Source organism: Hirundo rustica, chromosome 1 (genome assembly GCF_015227805.2).
Source record: "Hirundo rustica isolate bHirRus1 chromosome 1, bHirRus1.pri.v3, whole genome shotgun sequence".
Classification (NCBI taxonomy): domain Eukaryota; kingdom Metazoa; phylum Chordata; class Aves; order Passeriformes; family Hirundinidae; genus Hirundo; species Hirundo rustica.
This window is the reverse complement of record NC_053450.1, coordinates 107138539-107155136: the sequence shown is the minus strand read 5'-3', so window position 1 is coordinate 107155136 and position 16598 is coordinate 107138539. Positions and strand designations below refer to the sequence as shown.

Genomic DNA, 16598 nt, shown 5'->3' with positions numbered 1-16598 from the left:
TTTTGATATTCATTAATTTGGTGGATATTCAAATAAACTGAATGAATGGTTTATGCAAATTTGACTGTTGCTGTGAGAGATTTCTCATTATTCATGCTGTGTGATTGATTGTCTAAGTCTCAGGGTATTGTTTCTACTCCAGGAATGGAGAAGTCCTACAACCAAAACGAGATTTCAAGATGGCCAAACACCATCAGGGCTGTTCTTCACACAAACATCAGTTACTACTAGCGTCTAAAATATTTCCCTGTTCTGCAAAAGAAAAAGTGATAAACAAAGCCAAGACTTTTGATATACAAACCAAAGGGAAAAGAATAATGAAACAAGCCTGCTACTTCTTCCCGGTACAAATTTTCACAATTATGTGGCACTAACCCAGGTACAATCTTTGAAATTATTAGACAAATACATAAAAATAATTTGTCACATAGGAGATCTTCAGAGGAAATGTCTAAGACTTGGTCAGTGGTTTTGCTCAGCTGATAAGCTAAGCTACCTAAAATTCATATTCTTTTGTAGGTGATTTCCTTTGTAAACAAGTTAATACTGGTATTGTTTGCCAGGTATTGACAGCTAGTTGCTGACAGGGGCATGCACTGAAATCAGAAGCTCAGGAATGAACTTCATTTCTGAAAATCAGAATGAGAAAAAGTAGTTGGAACAACCAAGCATATATTTTATGAAGATGTCCATTGCTTAAACTCAAGATCATACATAAGGGATCTGAAGGCCGAATGGAAGATACTTCAGCCTGTTCTTCCTCACTGTTCCCTCTTCTTCACCCTTACAAAATTGCTACTCTTGTGTAGGTCTTCTGTAAAAAAAAGGAAAAGCATCTAAAGCTCATTTTATCACACAGATTAATAGAAAAAGAAAGAATTCATGGGGGAAGGGAGTATTCTATACATTACCATGTATAGACATAGAGTCCTGAGTCAGACAAACCCTTAGAATAACCTACAAAGTAATTAATTTTTTTCCCTCTGTGTTTCCCTCTGTAACAGTGATTTAGGGCATTTTTCTTTAACAGCTTTTCTTTCTTTAAATACTATACATGATTCCCACCCATTTCTTTTTATGGGGCCCTTACATTATACTATAGCCAGCATGGCAGCATAGGAGAACAGTCTCAAAGCAGCACAGCTCCCAGAAATTTGGCATTTCCCAATCCTCTATCACTTAGCCCTTTTTTTTACCCTCCAAATAATGGTCTCATAGCAAGTGCTGATATAATACCCTTATGGTCAAAATGCACTGAAGATCCTCTTAAAGACATGTGGATACTGCCCTTCAGCAGGAGTCTTGCCCTTCCTATTACCTGTGTTCTGCCCCGTTTTTGAACTCTTCATGCCCTTTTATCACAAATCCAAAAAGCTGCCTTGTTGCACCCTTCTGCAGCCCCTCTGCATCAGATGGCTCTTACTAATTTGTCTTGAAGATTCCTTTGTTCTTTTTCCCTGCTTCAAAATAATTTTTATGCTCTGCTGTCTTTATAGAAAAATGTACTGATTTGAATAGAAAATCCATGTTATTACTTTCTCCCTCTGACCCCTATTTATTGATGATATTTGGAGGGATGGGAACTTTGTACATCCAGAAAACACCTACAGCAGAGACTCTCAGCAACAAAATCTCCACAGTAAAAACAGGAGGCCTGAGTAGTGTTTAGAGAAAACATTCTGGTTTCTGTGAGGCAGCACTGCACCTTCAACAGCTATTTCACTCCTCCTTTAAGAGAAAATTTTGCCCTCATGTGTGAAATGTGTTTCCTCTTGTACACTAAATAACTTTGGTCTTTAATCTAGATCTGAAAATGTTGTATCTGTAGCATCACAGCCCTTTACTTCACCTAATGACCGAACTTTCTGATCCCAGACATTTAATCTCTGTGTGTAAGCATGTCAAGCTGGCTTGGAAAACAAGAATTGCAAATCATTTTCTCCAGAAGGAAAGTCAAAATCTCCCATTATATGAGCAACATAATCATTTTATCTAAAAGGACAGATACAAAGCAGCATCTAAAGATCTGACACTAATTAATATGGTCTCCCAATTTCTCTAAAGAAAATTAGTGGACATAATTCTTCGCACATTTACCCCAAGAAGGTCAAATCATTACCTGGTATTTTCTGGCACAACCCAGTTGAAGAGATTAGGGCCATGCTGATTTATACCAGCTAAGGATTTTGACCCCATGTTTGTTAACACTGCCCTGGTATTTTCTTCTGTCTGTTGGCTTTTTCATTTCTTAGCTAATATGTGATTTATTTTGCTGAATAGGACAATTGTCTTCAATTTGCTCCTGTTATTAAGGTATATGATCAACCACTTGTTATTCAAAAGTATGATGGTCTGTTCAAAAGTTAAGGTCTGTTCAAAGAAAAAAAATTGTACTTTGCCTCTACAGCAGCATGTAGAGTCCTTTAAAAAGCTGTAGAGATTTAGAGAAAACAATTTTGAAGTCCTTACAAGCTAAGTACTTTGCACTGACACATTATAAAACTCTTTTGTCACCCTGGTTTTTCTGAGTTTTTTAAAGCCTTTTGATTGTTCATAAAATGGAGTCAGACCTTTTAGCTACTGTACAATATTAGGAGCAGTTTTCACTTTTTCTCACACATGTAACATAAACAAATCCTTTGTTTTTCATTCTCTGTCCTTTGTTTGCATATTTCTAACCTGAAAACAAATGTAACTGACAGTTGGTCTGGCCATTTGGCTAAGGGGTGATAACTCCAAAAGCCAATCCACTGCCAGACCCACAAATGTATAAAAAGTAAGAAATAAACAGGCAGGGGGTCTCCACCTGGTTCTCCGCTTTGGCTCAGCCTTGAGCTCTCTCGGAGGAACCCTCTGCCCTGCGAAAATCTATTGACTCTGTGTGATTGCTTTGCGTACCCGATCACACTCTTTTCCATTTCTCAACAATAACAATGACTCTCTAATAGAAATAAAAGTATAAAAGCATTAAAGTCATGGTGGCCATGGAACACATATTCACTGCCCAATATTAATTGAAATGTATTGACTGTAAAAATATTAACCCTATTGTAAGATAGGTAGAGAATAAAACACTGAATTAAGTTATGCTAATGATTTATTTCTTTTAGCGGTATATTGCATTTAGACATTCCCACTGAATCCCAACCTGCATGAGTAACTGAAATCCTCACATGTCAGAGACAGGCTGGTTTTGTGGCATTTCCACCTAGGTCTCTAGAAGGAGAGATTACCTCATGGGAGAGCCTGTTCCTAAGTATACTGCAGGTAGATGAGATATCCTCAGGAAATTCATCTCAGTTCCTGAACTTCTCAGTGCTTCACCCCACTGCAGTAGCTTCCAAACTTTATACTGCATCGTTATATTACAGCAACACAAGGAGAATGGCCCTGAAATGTGTATGATAAGTTTGCTTTCAGATATAGGCAGTAGATAAGCAAAGATATACTAAGACTTATCTTGCCCAAATATTTATGGGAAAGAGCAAACTCTTTAAAAGGCCAATGTAAATAACTGGAGAAAACAATTGTTTGCATTTTTATCTTGTGAGCTAAAGCATGAAAGAATTCAGCCACTTGCTTAGAGACCTGATTCTTGATCCAATGCTCCTTGCCATCAGACCAGTGCTTTAACCAGAGCTAACCCACAACTTCTGTGTAAAGCTCTTTCCTTTCTCATTCTTTCACTAGAAAGTGTTGAGAGAAGCTGTTGGAAAACTGGCAACAAATATTCATAGAGCACCCATTTCAAAATGACCAAGTTACCCATAACAGTAATTTTCACTGTACTGATACAATTCGCTAAAATCTTATTGAAAGAACAAGTATTCTTCATTTGAATAGGAAAAAAAAAAAAAAAAAAAAAAAAAAAAAAAAAAAAAAAAAAAAAAACCAAACACAGAATAAATTCTTTAATGGTGCAAAAAGATGGGAAAAATTTGCAGCTTCCAGAATGTGAGGTCCCAGCCCACAGTGAAATACATGCCAGGCACATATACAAAAAGTTCTAGAACTACTTTTAGTAGAGGAGCTTACATTGAGCAGCAGAAGCCACAGGAAAGCACAATCTAGAGATAAAGTGAAGGTAATGGACTGAAAAAGGAGTGCAGCTCTGAAGAATAGCCTAGAATGAGAACCATCTGGGTGGAATTATGTCTAAAAGATGTTGGCAATGAAATATGTCCTATTCCATTCCTTGTGGGTTTAGGAAAATGGGATTTTTTAATTATTATTTATTTATTTAAAATAAAGATTTTTTTTTTTTTTTTTTTTTTCATCTTTTGTTCTCCACCAATCAGCAGAACCTAAGATCTGACTTTTCTGAAGGGGATAATGGTTCCTGTTTACTAGAAAAGCATGGTTTGTTTATATCATAAACTCTGTAAAATAAATACTGTAAAGGTTTTTTACATGATTTTAGATGGAGAACTGGTGATAAATTTTGGCCTAAATTTTAAACTGCAGAAGACCTAAATTCAGGCATTAGACATCTATTAAAATAGGTAAATAAACTGAGTTATTTAGGAATAATTCAGCACTTGAATTTAAGATACTTTCAAATGCTTAACACCAAGTTCTGATGTTTAAAATGTCAGAGTTTCCTTCCTGTAGAAAGAACATCCTTTTCCGAGGAGCAGCATATCTTTGTTAGACTCACTGTTAGAGTTGTGCCAGAACTTTCTGGCTAAATATGACTGTCCTGTGATGAAAGGAAGTTCACTCACAAAGCCACTCCAAACTGGCATTCAGATCACCAGAGGAATGGTACGGAAGAGGCAAACACCTTGAGATATTGGGTAATGCTGATCTTGTATATCAGATTTGCTACCCTGATATTGGGTAGGACATTTTCTGCTAAGTACACTGATCTCGGCCTTCAAAGATTTTTTTTCCAGCTTAATTTTTAGGGTTCGATGAGCCTGGGTAAGGCCCAGATTACTTGACGTACACCTTCGAAGAAATACAATTCTTCCAAATTAAAAAACAGTACTGATTCTGTACCTTGTTCCCTTTAAAGAATTTATTAAAAAACAGCCAGACTAAGACTAAAACCATTGACTCATTAGAGCAGCAGAAAATATGGATTCACTCCATCAAAACTAAAAGCCAGTATATTTCTTTTCCACTTGACACAAATGATATCTCACAAGTCCATTCCCAAAACCTGACATTGTCAGTTCTGAACCACCCAGGTTTACCCACAATTTATTATACACAAATATTCATACATCTTTGATGTCCAAACTAAAGAACCTGTCTTCCATTTTTACACCTTTCTCACTTTGAAGTTGTCAGCAAAACTCAGATAATGCCCACATGATAATGTTAAAGGACATAATCTCTCTCCAAATAAATTTCCATAACCATCCACTTCTTGTTATCATCTTTTCCCTTACTGTCAGTCCATTCATATGCTTTTTCTCATACCTTTAATTATTTCCTCTTTTCTACCTTTAATGTTTTTCTTTCTTTTTTTAAAAAAATTGCTCATTTCTCTTTATTGCTGAATGCTTTGCCTTGTTTCCCCTCTGCATTTTTGTTCGTTGTTTTTCCTTCAGTCTATCAAAGCATTTCAGCCATCTTTCAAATGGCCTTTCATCCTACTCCTAGCTCATTTTTAGACTCTGTTCCTTTCAACTTATTTTCTTCTGTTTTGCCACCCATTTCCTTTAGATTTATTTTCAACAGATCTGACTTTCTCAAAAAGGTTCCCTGGAAATACCTCTGATATACTGGAAATGTTTGAACCAGGATGATTTCCTCTCCATAGGTGAAAATAGCATGAAAGAATGGACTTGACATCAAAGACCCCAAAAGACACAGCCTCTATTAATAGCCCTTCTAAATGTCCAGTGGAATTCCTAATTAAAATGAGAACCCATAGAACTTATTTTTTGCACATACAGTGCTATGCCCTGTTAATATATATTATGCTGTCTGTGAGAAATTAAATGCAACATTAGACAGAAGTTTAAATACTCCAGGGAAACACAATTTAGGGGAATATCTGGACTGATGTTCTCCACAGATTTGAATACATAATGCCATATGAGCATCAAACTACGATCCTACTGAAAGAAAAAAAAATGGATAAACCCAGCACTAATAATGCCTAAACTGTGAATTTCTTCATCAAATCCAGACTAATAGCTGTTTTTCTGTGAAAACAATAGTGTATATATGCATGCATGTAAGTTTGGTCTGGCTGTTATGGAATACAATACTTAATGGTCCACAGAAGGCACAATGTACATGTTGTACTAATTACATTTTGAAGACATACTCTGGTTTCTGTCAGGAGCACAGAACACAGCATGTGCGTATTGTTTCCTACCTGCTTTGTTCAATACATGGACTTTTAAGCCAGAAGGTTTTTAGTTCAGCATGGGCAGTCCCTATGGTTGAAAATGTGGGACTCAATATTGTCAATACTGGCTTTAAAAAGACATAATAATACTATGGAAACTTACTTTTTTGTGTGTCATATGAATTGGAGTCATTACCAGAGGAGTCTTCACCACAGTCATAATTAATATGTATGGAAATGCTTCAGTCTGGTTTAACCTGGCTTGAAAACACTTTGGTAGAGCCTTTGGCCACTGGCTTAAGTTTAGTTGGCTGAAGATCCCTCTAGATCTGTGTGTGAAAGGCTATCTCCAGCATCAAAACCTGACATCTCACTTTGTCTCCTCACCTTGTCCTGCTCTTACCTGCAGTTTATCCTTTACAGTCACCTCAGCTTCTCCTCTTCAGACTTGCAGAATCTCCAATAGGATGACAGTGAGTCGCCACAGCACAGGGAAAGTGCAGGGTCACTGATTTCAGCTCCAGTTTGGGAGAGTGTTTCAGCACAAGTTTAGTGTTTCAGCACCTGATAAGGTAACTTTACTAGACAAGAGAAAATATTGACCTAATCCATTAGTAGTTTCTACTGATTCTGATGGACTCATCATTAGGACCAGGCTCCTCTACAAAAGAGGTTGTCATATACTGGATTTTCTCAGTAAAATTCTCATTTTATTTTTTAATACTTATTAAGTTTTTTTCTAGCTATTCTATTTTTAGAAAACTTACATCTTTTAAAACTATGACAAAAGTGTTCTGAGAAAAATACTAGTGGAAATGGGTTTAGACATGGGATGTCTAAACCATTTTGAATTCCTCTGGGTATCCCTTTTAAATGGTAATACATACATGGCGACTATATCCTCATGAGATATATACAACAGGCTAAAGAAAAGTATGGGGTTTTTTAAGAGTGCTTAGGACCAGCACATACTTTATGCAGCCAAGAGGAAAGGAAATGCAACCTATTTTATAAAAAACCTGAAGTAGTCTCATATTAAACAAAAAGAGAAATAATCAATCCATGTTTACAGTTCCAGTGATGAGCAATTCTGTGCTAGCAAACAATGATATTTTCACCCCTTTCTTCATGCTGCTTCTCTCTTTGGAATAGCTAGCACTTATTGATTACTATTAGAGGGCACTAAAGGAACACATGGTGAAAAGAGCAACAGTAGCAACAGGCCTGTTATTTTTTTCGTAAAGACCCTGAAAATAGTGTATGAAGCGTCAGCTGTGGAGTCCATGATTTTTCCTACTCAAGACTACTTAGGAGGGGGTATTAGGCATGGGGATTGCAGACTCTGGGGCATGAAGCAAGGGGCCTCGCATCAGCAAGGCAGACCACAGAGGAGGAGGTAACACCCGTGACTGAGGGGTGCAGCTGTGAGGTGCATCTGTTCCAGAATTCCAACAGTGCACGTGCTGATACCACTGACAGCCACCAAACACAGGAGCCACAGGGCAGGAGCAGGGCCCAGCCCCAGGCAGTGTTCAACTGGAGATGGTTCCAGCCTTCTCCTAAACCCCAGGGCAAAGCTAGCACACTGCAGACTGCATGGCATTTCTCCCAAAAGAGACACCGTAGATCATCTCTGATCTTTCCAAGGAGAGGGAAGACAAGCCTTGTGAGGCTTGACAAAGAGGACCTGGCACCTGCAGTTGGCTTGATGGCCTAAGATGGACAGCTCCTTTACCTCCATAAAACATGCATTCATTCAACTTTCTTAACAATAGCAAGTCTCTATGTACTCTTTTCATTGTCCTTGTCAGCAGGCATTTTAGAAGGCAAAGCAAGACATTAAAACTACTGATATAAAAATCTCTGGTTCTGAGATCTGGACAGCTCTCCATTCATGCCCTTTTCTCCTCCTATCCATTCAGCAATAAACACCAGCAAGAGGTGTCAGCTGCCCTGGGACTGGGGGCAGGTGTTTTGTTAATGTGTTTAATCTACACACCATATCCCCACTGAGTGACAACAGAGTTGCTAAGACCAAATGGCTTAAAAAAATATGGGACATGGGGCTGTTGGGGGTGGGTGGGTGAGGCATCTAAAAATCATTGCGATCTTAAAAGTTTACATCACTGGCTCCAATGTAGATGGCATCCAGGAAAGGGCTGGAACATAATAAAACACATGGGGATCTTTGTCCAGATCTGCAGTGTCAGGATAAAATATGTCCCTACTTACTTGTGGGTTAGCATCTAGAATCCTGATATGGCTATGAACCATGCTAAAAGGAGCAGTGAAAATGTTATCCCATTGATAACCGCATTAAACCTAACAGTTCCTAGGCAGTCAGATGTGGAAAGTACATGAGAGCAGTGAACATAAGAATAATCAGAAGCCAGAAGACACCAGGGCCTAGCAACTAAAAAAGTCTTTTGTGGGCACCACAGTTGAGATGTTTTCAAAATATATATTTTTATAAAGATCCACATAGAAAACTTCCAATTTTGCCCCTACTGTGTAATGGAGGAGGTGTGAATCTGTTTATAAACAAATTTGTCAAATGGGCAGTGTCACGGTACCGTGGGTTAACCTTGTACATAAGTGCAGAAGCTGACTGTCAGTTCCCTCATGTGAAATATAAAATTCAGGATATGGATAGGCTCCTTACTGGAAATTGCTCATTTGTTCATCAGGTGGACAAGGATGCTTTATCCCTAAGATGCTGCTCATTAATATTTTAACTAAGCGCACAACATGATTGCCCTTGTTTTGCCTTTAGCTTTCCAAATAAGGAGAGGAAGTAACAACTGAGAAGATCAGAAACAAGAAACTGTCCCCAGCTCAAACACCTCTCTCATTAATGCAGTAAAGGTTCTTAAGAATAAAGCCTCAATGAGGAACTTGTAAAGATGTAATGTTTTGTCTGCTGAGTATGCGATGAAATGTTAGAGCTCTTCTTAGAAAAACTAAGCAAAACCAAACAAACACTAACAAAAAGCCAAACTGTTTCAACATCTTCTAACTTTATAAAGCTCAGTAACTTTGGAGCCCGTTTTACCCACTAAATAAATACAAACTTCTTCCAGCTTTGCCTTAATGTGATTTAAGGGTGGTTTCAAGGTAGCTAGTTGACAGAATGGGCTTTGGCTTCTACAGTAGCATTGTCAGTGAAACTAAGATTAAACTTTTTACTGGGTGCTCAGCATCCAAATGCTTCTCTCAAGATATAACCAGTGTACATTAGTACAAAAAATACACACACTAAAGTGTGTTTCTCCATCAAGACACACAAATTGGCCATGCACGAGCTGTATGCAAGTGTCTCCAGGTAACATTTGTTGGCTGTGTAAGATTCATGGCTTGGTTAGGTTAGGAAGAAGAGTGTGCATGGAACCTGAAGGGCCAACACTCAAGTTTGTGAGAGAGATAGTGTTTTCTCTGTTTGTGCTGTTCTTTGCCTCCTCACCAAGCTCACATTCCATTTCTGAATTTACCCACAAAAACTTTGAAAACATATTAGAAATTTTTGTGTTTATTTCAGATAAAGAAATTAAGTTGCAGAAATTATGAACAGTATTCTTTCAGCTAATCATGTGCCTTATTTTGAAGACAAAATCAGAATGATAAATATATTGAGAAATGGGTTTTGCTTGGTCTGTCCAAGTAGTTTTGAATGTTTAGATCAGAAAAGCAGCAATCATTAGTTTAGGACAGCATGGCACTGTCTACTGTGGAGTACTGACTGCAAAGGTAGCTAAATTAGATATGATGAACCAGCCTGAATCTTTCAGTGAGTTCATTAAAGCTCACCATGCAAAACCCAGCCTAGCCAGAAGAGCTGATATATCTGGGGAAAATAATAATAATAATAATAATAAAGTTCAGCTTGACCAGAAAAAAAGACTGTTGGGACAAAATCTGCTTTGGGCACATCTGGCAACCTGGACCTTCCTGTCCATATCCTGTAGCTGCACAGCATGAGAAGCTGGAAAAAAAACACAGAGAAAAAGAAGCTTGAAGCCACTTTAAGGCATCAGAGGCAATTCACTGCTGAAAAAGTATCTGAACATAAACACAAGAGCCAGCTGCAATTGTGGAGACAGGAAAAAGCAGCTGGAACAAGACAGCAAGAGGGAAGCCAAGCAAGGGCAGAAAACTGCTGCAGAAGAGGCGGGATCCAATACCCCAGGCTCTGCTTGCCCACCACACTTCACACCCTTGAGAGCTGTGTACTCACCTTCTCCAAGAGATCTTTTTTCCTGTGGAGACCCTCATATGTTACATACTAACAGAGGTAGCAGAAAAAACATTACATACCCATTCTGATTTTTAATATGAATGAGGAGGACGGGAGGGAGTATGCTAGCTATTCTCAGGACTCCAAGTCCAGATGTTGTGACAGATGTCTGAAGAATCACTGTTGTTAAAATTTCAACAGATTTATCTGAAAGCAACAGTTTTTGAAAAATATGCTCTGAAAAGAGAGGGGATAAAGAATGGAAGACACAAGAAGAAAATGCCAAAATAACTAAACAGAAAGACTGGGAATTTTTCAACCAAATGCTTTCTGTGATTCACTGATTCACAGAAATAAAACTTTTCACAGCAGATTGTTTCTAATCATTTCTCAGGTAGGGGCCCACAGGCACAGTGCAGACCTCCTGAGCAGACAGAAGACTCATTGCACACAACTTAGTATTGCAGACATAAGCATTACTTAAGTTCAGCTCATTTGCTCTGGGCTTATATTTCTCATTAAATACTCTCACCAGCAGGCTACACAGCAAGAATTTTCCACCATCTTTTCTTACAAGGTCTATATGTGTGCACAGACACACATACAGACACAAAACCCCTGAGTATATATAATATTTTCCTTGTGTGGCATAGGAACACTCTTCCTAAATTCCAAACGCTTCAGAGGCTGAGGCATTTGCTACCCAGCTTTACTAATAAGTTAAATAAAAATGATAATCATATCTATTAAACGCTAAATACCTATTTACTTCTTCCAGTTAACTGGTCTAGAAACATATCTAAATCAAAGCAGGCTAGTGAAAATGTTTTAATTCAATAGCAGCAATATGAACATCCTTGTAAATCAGAGCTGATCAGGTGCCAAGCGAGCTTGAAGATATTTTACTGCTTTCACCTTTGCTTTGCTCAAGTTAGTGTGAAAAAGAGAACTCATGTCTTTGACCTTTTGAAGCAGCTTTCATCCATAAATGTGAAGATTTCTAAGCAGAGACAATAATCTTTGTTAAGATGAATTTGCTACTGATGGTGTAAAAAATACATCATATGGGTATATTTCCCCAAGAGTGAAATATATTTTAAAACAGCATTCATCAAAGAAAAACACTTGTAGATCTTCCCATTTGGCATGGAATCTGGGACTTCTACAACCAAATGGGAAAAATATAATTGTGCGAAAAGGTTTGAAGAACTATATGTATTTTAACATACTTCTCACCCATACCCCCAAAAGCTTTAAACAAGTAAGAGTCATATTTTCATGACATTTTACAAGTGTATATACTGAGAAAAAAACATATTTCATATTTGCTTTTACATTTCTAGGAAAAAAAAAAAAAAAAACAAAACACAATAATATCTCTCAAATTCCAGAAGCTTGAACAAGATCAACATCCTAACACTGAAAATCTAATTATGCTTACAGAAAAAAAAAAAACAAACAACAAAAAAGCCAACAACAACAACAACCAAAAAACAAACAAACAAACAAATTAAAAAACCCACACCACCTTATTATCTATTTTGCATTGTATTTTCTTTGCATCTTAGCAAAGCTCATAGTTGTTTTTTCAACCCACTCAATGACAAAAGGAGGTAGCATGTAGTGATTTAAGATATTTAATCTAAGCTCAGCAACTTACCTTGTATTTGTAATGTTGCTAATGAGCAACGCTTGTCAGGTAGTGAAAAAATATCTTTACAATTAGAGGCTTGACTTCAACTTAACTTTCTTCTGTGGTACGTTGTAGATCTGCAGTGAAATGAATGGTATTATGATTGAAAAATTTGTTAAGAGAAATTTTAAGTGAAATGTAACCAGATTGTTTGAAGGAAGGGAAATGCAGCAGTAGTAGAAAAATTCAGTTTTCTGTAAGTATTTTAGTGCTCACTTTGACAAAAACAGAAATCCTGAGACATTGCAAGGTGACTGAAACTGAATTATAAGAAAATTAGTTTAAGAACAGAAAGAATGTGGAAAGAAAAAGTTTTGTAGGCTTTGTCTAAATTACAAAGCCCACCATGTGCAGAGAGAAGCCTAAATGCAAACAGATGTATGTCCTGACACAACATCCAGTTAGCCATCATATTCTTGTTCTGAAAAGACTGGACACATGTTCTGAGGACACTTAGATGAATGTCTTCATGTCTCAGAGTCAAAAAGAATAAATATCCCTAAATCCTTTCATATTCTCAAATGTGCTATTTCTAGAGCTAGATGAAAATGCCTAGATCAGGCCTTACAAATACTTGTTTGAGTCTTGAAATCATACTTTGTTCCTTTTATTCATTGCTTATGAACATTCACACTTTTAATTTTTTTCTTTTGCACATATGTTTAGAGAACATCTGTTCCTTGTTCCCATCTGGTTGAGATGATCTATGTATCTATGCATGAAGAAGGCAACTGCTTATCTGCTACCATCATTTTTTTAATCTAACTTTATAAGCAAGAGGGAGTAGGGATTGAGTACAACAGGAGACTCTCTGCCTTGCATTAGTTGCTGAAATGCATGACTTTCACATAACTCATATCTTCAGCAAGTAAAAATCACTTTACTGAAGGCCAGTATCATTATCATCAGCTTGGAAACAGGAAAAAAAAAAAAAAAAAAAAGAAAGACACCTAACTTGGCAGAGTCATCAGATCAGTGGGAGATCTTAACATAAACACCAGTTCTCCTGCATCCTAGCTTGTGTCTCTCTCCTTTGCTGTACACCATCTTCTTATAATAAAAGAGTGAAACTTTTTTTTTTCAAATAATAGTCTGAAACAAGTAGAGAAAAGAAGAAGGGGGTTACTCATAAATGGATAAATTTTATTGGGGCATTGGGACAACTGATACTTTTATGAGCACAGCCTGAGTAGATGAATTATTTTGAATGATGATTGATAAAGACGTCTGGACATCAGTCAACATACAGGACCCTGCAGATGTTACATTTCTTTTTTTCCATCACTGAAGATGACAATTTCCTACAGGATTAGTGTTTCAAAAATTTGTCTTCAATAATATATTCTTTAAAACTGTACAAGTTCTCAGAGACGTCCTTCATAACTGAACTAGAATATACTAGGTAATAATGTTTATGGGCTACAAGTCATGTCTGTGATTACCTTTCCTGTCAGGCACAGGGTGAGAATATGCTTAGCTACAGATTTGGTGCAGGCAGCCAGGCTTCTATAATGAAGGGCTTTTTTAGTTCTGAAATACTGTTTTTCAAACTGTCTGATATTGTACAGCAGAAGCAATTGTGGCAGAAAGTTCCGCTTTTTATCCCCATTTCTATTTACCTATCTGGAAAACAATCTAAATTTTCACTGCAATTCTCCTTGACATTTCCCTTATCTATTTTCCTTTCTCATTAGTCTGCCTCATGAGAAAATATGGGTGCAGAATACTAAATAAATTTTATGGTCAACACATCTGGTGTATATTGACAGATAGATTGTCCCTACATTAAAGTCTTGGGTTTGAGGATTTTTTTTTACCAGAAGCAGAAGAGCATGTTCTTCTTGAACTGGAATATGTTCAAGAAAAATCGTTGCAAATAAAAGTGTTACCTAAAGGAAGCAGGTGGCATCATTTTAAGAAGGCAATGCAAGCATACAAATGAGAGGAGAAAGATGTGGGTTTCTATCTTTTGTCTGAAGATTTGTTTGGCTGGTTCATTTGATTATATGTATGAAGAAATTTTCATTAAGAGGCATCCTAGGAGGAACTGGTCTACATCCAAGCTCTTGCAATTTTCTTTTTTATCTTGACGAGGCAGAATACAGTTTTGCCAGGGGTCAGAACCAAGCATCAAGTTTCGTGATTTCAGTTCCTAAGGACTGATTCCCTTGATCATTGTGTTCAGTAGGATGCAATTCTGATCTTGGCTGCAGGTCATTTCCATGATACAGATAAACAAAATATTAAATTTAATGTATTTACACAATGTTTTCACTAAGGGCCTTCATGACCCACCTCTGGGGCAGAGAAATTTAGCTCTTCATTTGTCATCTGGAAAACATAAACCATGTAAGTTGTCTCTAGTCACAGAAAAAATAAGAAGTAAAGGATAGGACAGGCCTTTCCCTACTGAAGATACTCAGCCAGCCCTTGGCTTTGACAAGACCATCATTTCTATACAAACAGAAGATTCAACCAAAATTAGTGGCACACGCCAAATATGACTGCTACTTTTCCACTGCTGCCAGTTTTCTGTGAGTGCTGTGTGATGTGTTGGACCACTTTTCAAAGCTCCTGCTAGCCCCCAGCAAGAAGTGTTTTTGCAAAAGTATGCATTATAGGCCCTTAGGTTTTCACAATTCATCTGTAAATGGGATGCAGCAGGAGAACCCAGAGAGCAATATTAAAATTATTGAAAAAATGAGAGAGGGGAAATGAAGGCAGAGTAACTTAGTGTTTCTAACAAACTTTAGTTAACTCTCTCCAAAAACTTTACAAACACGGCATGAGATACAAGTAAGTGATTATGGGTATCTTAAGCAGACCATGCCCTTCTCTCACTTGTAAAGGTCCAATGCAATTATTACAACTCTATGGAAAATCCATACAAAAGCACAAATTGGCTGAGTTTGGAAAGGAACTCTCAAGGTTTGACCAACACCTGGCCTAAACAGAACCACCTAGAATTTGGTGTCTCAGGACCAAGTCCAGGTGGCTTTTTGAATATGAGATGGAGATACCCTCACAGTAAAAATGTGTATCCTAATGTTCAGAGAGAGCTGCCTGTGTTTCAGTGTGTGTCCATCACCTCTGCTCCTGTCACTGGTACCACTGGCAAGACTCTGGCTTCAGACCTTGTGCACTCTCCCCTTCAGGTATTTATACACATTAATGAGGTTCCCATGAGACTTCTCTAGGCTGCACAGGCCCATCTCTCTCAGTCTTTCCTCACAGGAAAGAGGGTCCAGACCCTTAAACCTCTTCATGACCTTTTGCTGGACTTCAGTGCATCCATTCGTCCTCTTGTACTGGGGAGTCCAAAACTGGACACAGCCTTCCAGAAGTGACCTCACCATGGCTGAGTTAAAGGGAAGGATCATCTCCTCCAACCTGCTGGCCACACCCCTAATGCAGCCCCAGATAACATTTCCCTTGTTTTTCGCAAAGCAACTTTGAAGGTTCATGTTTAATCTGGTGTCTTCCAGGATCCCCCAACAGTAAATCTAGGCTTCAAATCTAACCTTACTAGAAAATCTACACTCTAATATAATCAGCATTTCAGAAACAAGTATTTACTTAATTTGCCTGACACCATCCAAAATTTAGATGTCCATTTATAAGTTTCTAGAAAATATATTTATTATGCTACATATTCTTTGTTCCACAAAAATACTAATCTGTCAGGATTCAGATGAAAAATATCACTTTACATTTAATTTGGCAGGACACAGATGAAATAGTTTAATTCTAGCATCACTGTGCACTATTTTGTGATTCACTACCAGAAACATCCTCAGTCATTAGCTGCAACTCTCTAAAAAGAGTATTTTTAAAAGACTGCTAAAGCAATTCGTTGATTTGCCCAAGCAGTGGACAAAAGTTTCTAATCCCAAGACTTGCCTTCCATGATTTTAATCTGGCTGTGAAATTCCAATGTCCACACATCTCCTTTCCCACCCACAAAGCAAAACCCTCAGTCCTTTCACCTGTTGTCCCCATGATGCTATTGACACTATTTCACGGCCTTGCTTTGCTTCCAAATCTGACACAAAACACTAGGAAGAACTCAAAGGGTTCAGAAGCCAAGCTGTAGTTATCTGTCACCTTAGCAGCCTCTTTCTCACTTTAAAATCGATCTTTAGTTGGATTTGACTTGTGCAAGCAGTAATTACAGCCTTCTTGCAGTGTTTACTACTCACTGTGGAGCCAGACTGAGAAACAGAAGAAGAATGCCAGTGAAGTATGTTGGAAGAGTGTAAAACAGAAGCAGAGAAGAAAACTTGCATCTTATTATTAAATGCATTCTTTTAAACTGAAGTCAAACATATCCAAAAATTACCTGCTTTTTTTTTTTTTTAATTTCCTCC

The 16598-nt window shown here is 37.6% G+C and overlaps 1 long non-coding RNA gene across 1 annotated transcript in view; it reads right to left on the bottom strand.

Annotated features, from left to right (window-relative positions):
* Positions 1 to 10185: 10185 nt before the first annotated feature.
* The window catches only part of LOC120755624 (uncharacterized), a 40410-nt gene continuing 33997 nt past the window's right edge, over positions 10186 to 16598 (bottom strand). The window contains exons 3-4 of the long non-coding RNA XR_005701840.2: positions 12199 to 12308; positions 10186 to 10286 (exon numbers count right to left, since the gene is read on the bottom strand). This is a non-coding gene — a long non-coding RNA (uncharacterized LOC120755624). The remainder of the gene's footprint in view (positions 10287 to 12198; positions 12309 to 16598) is intronic.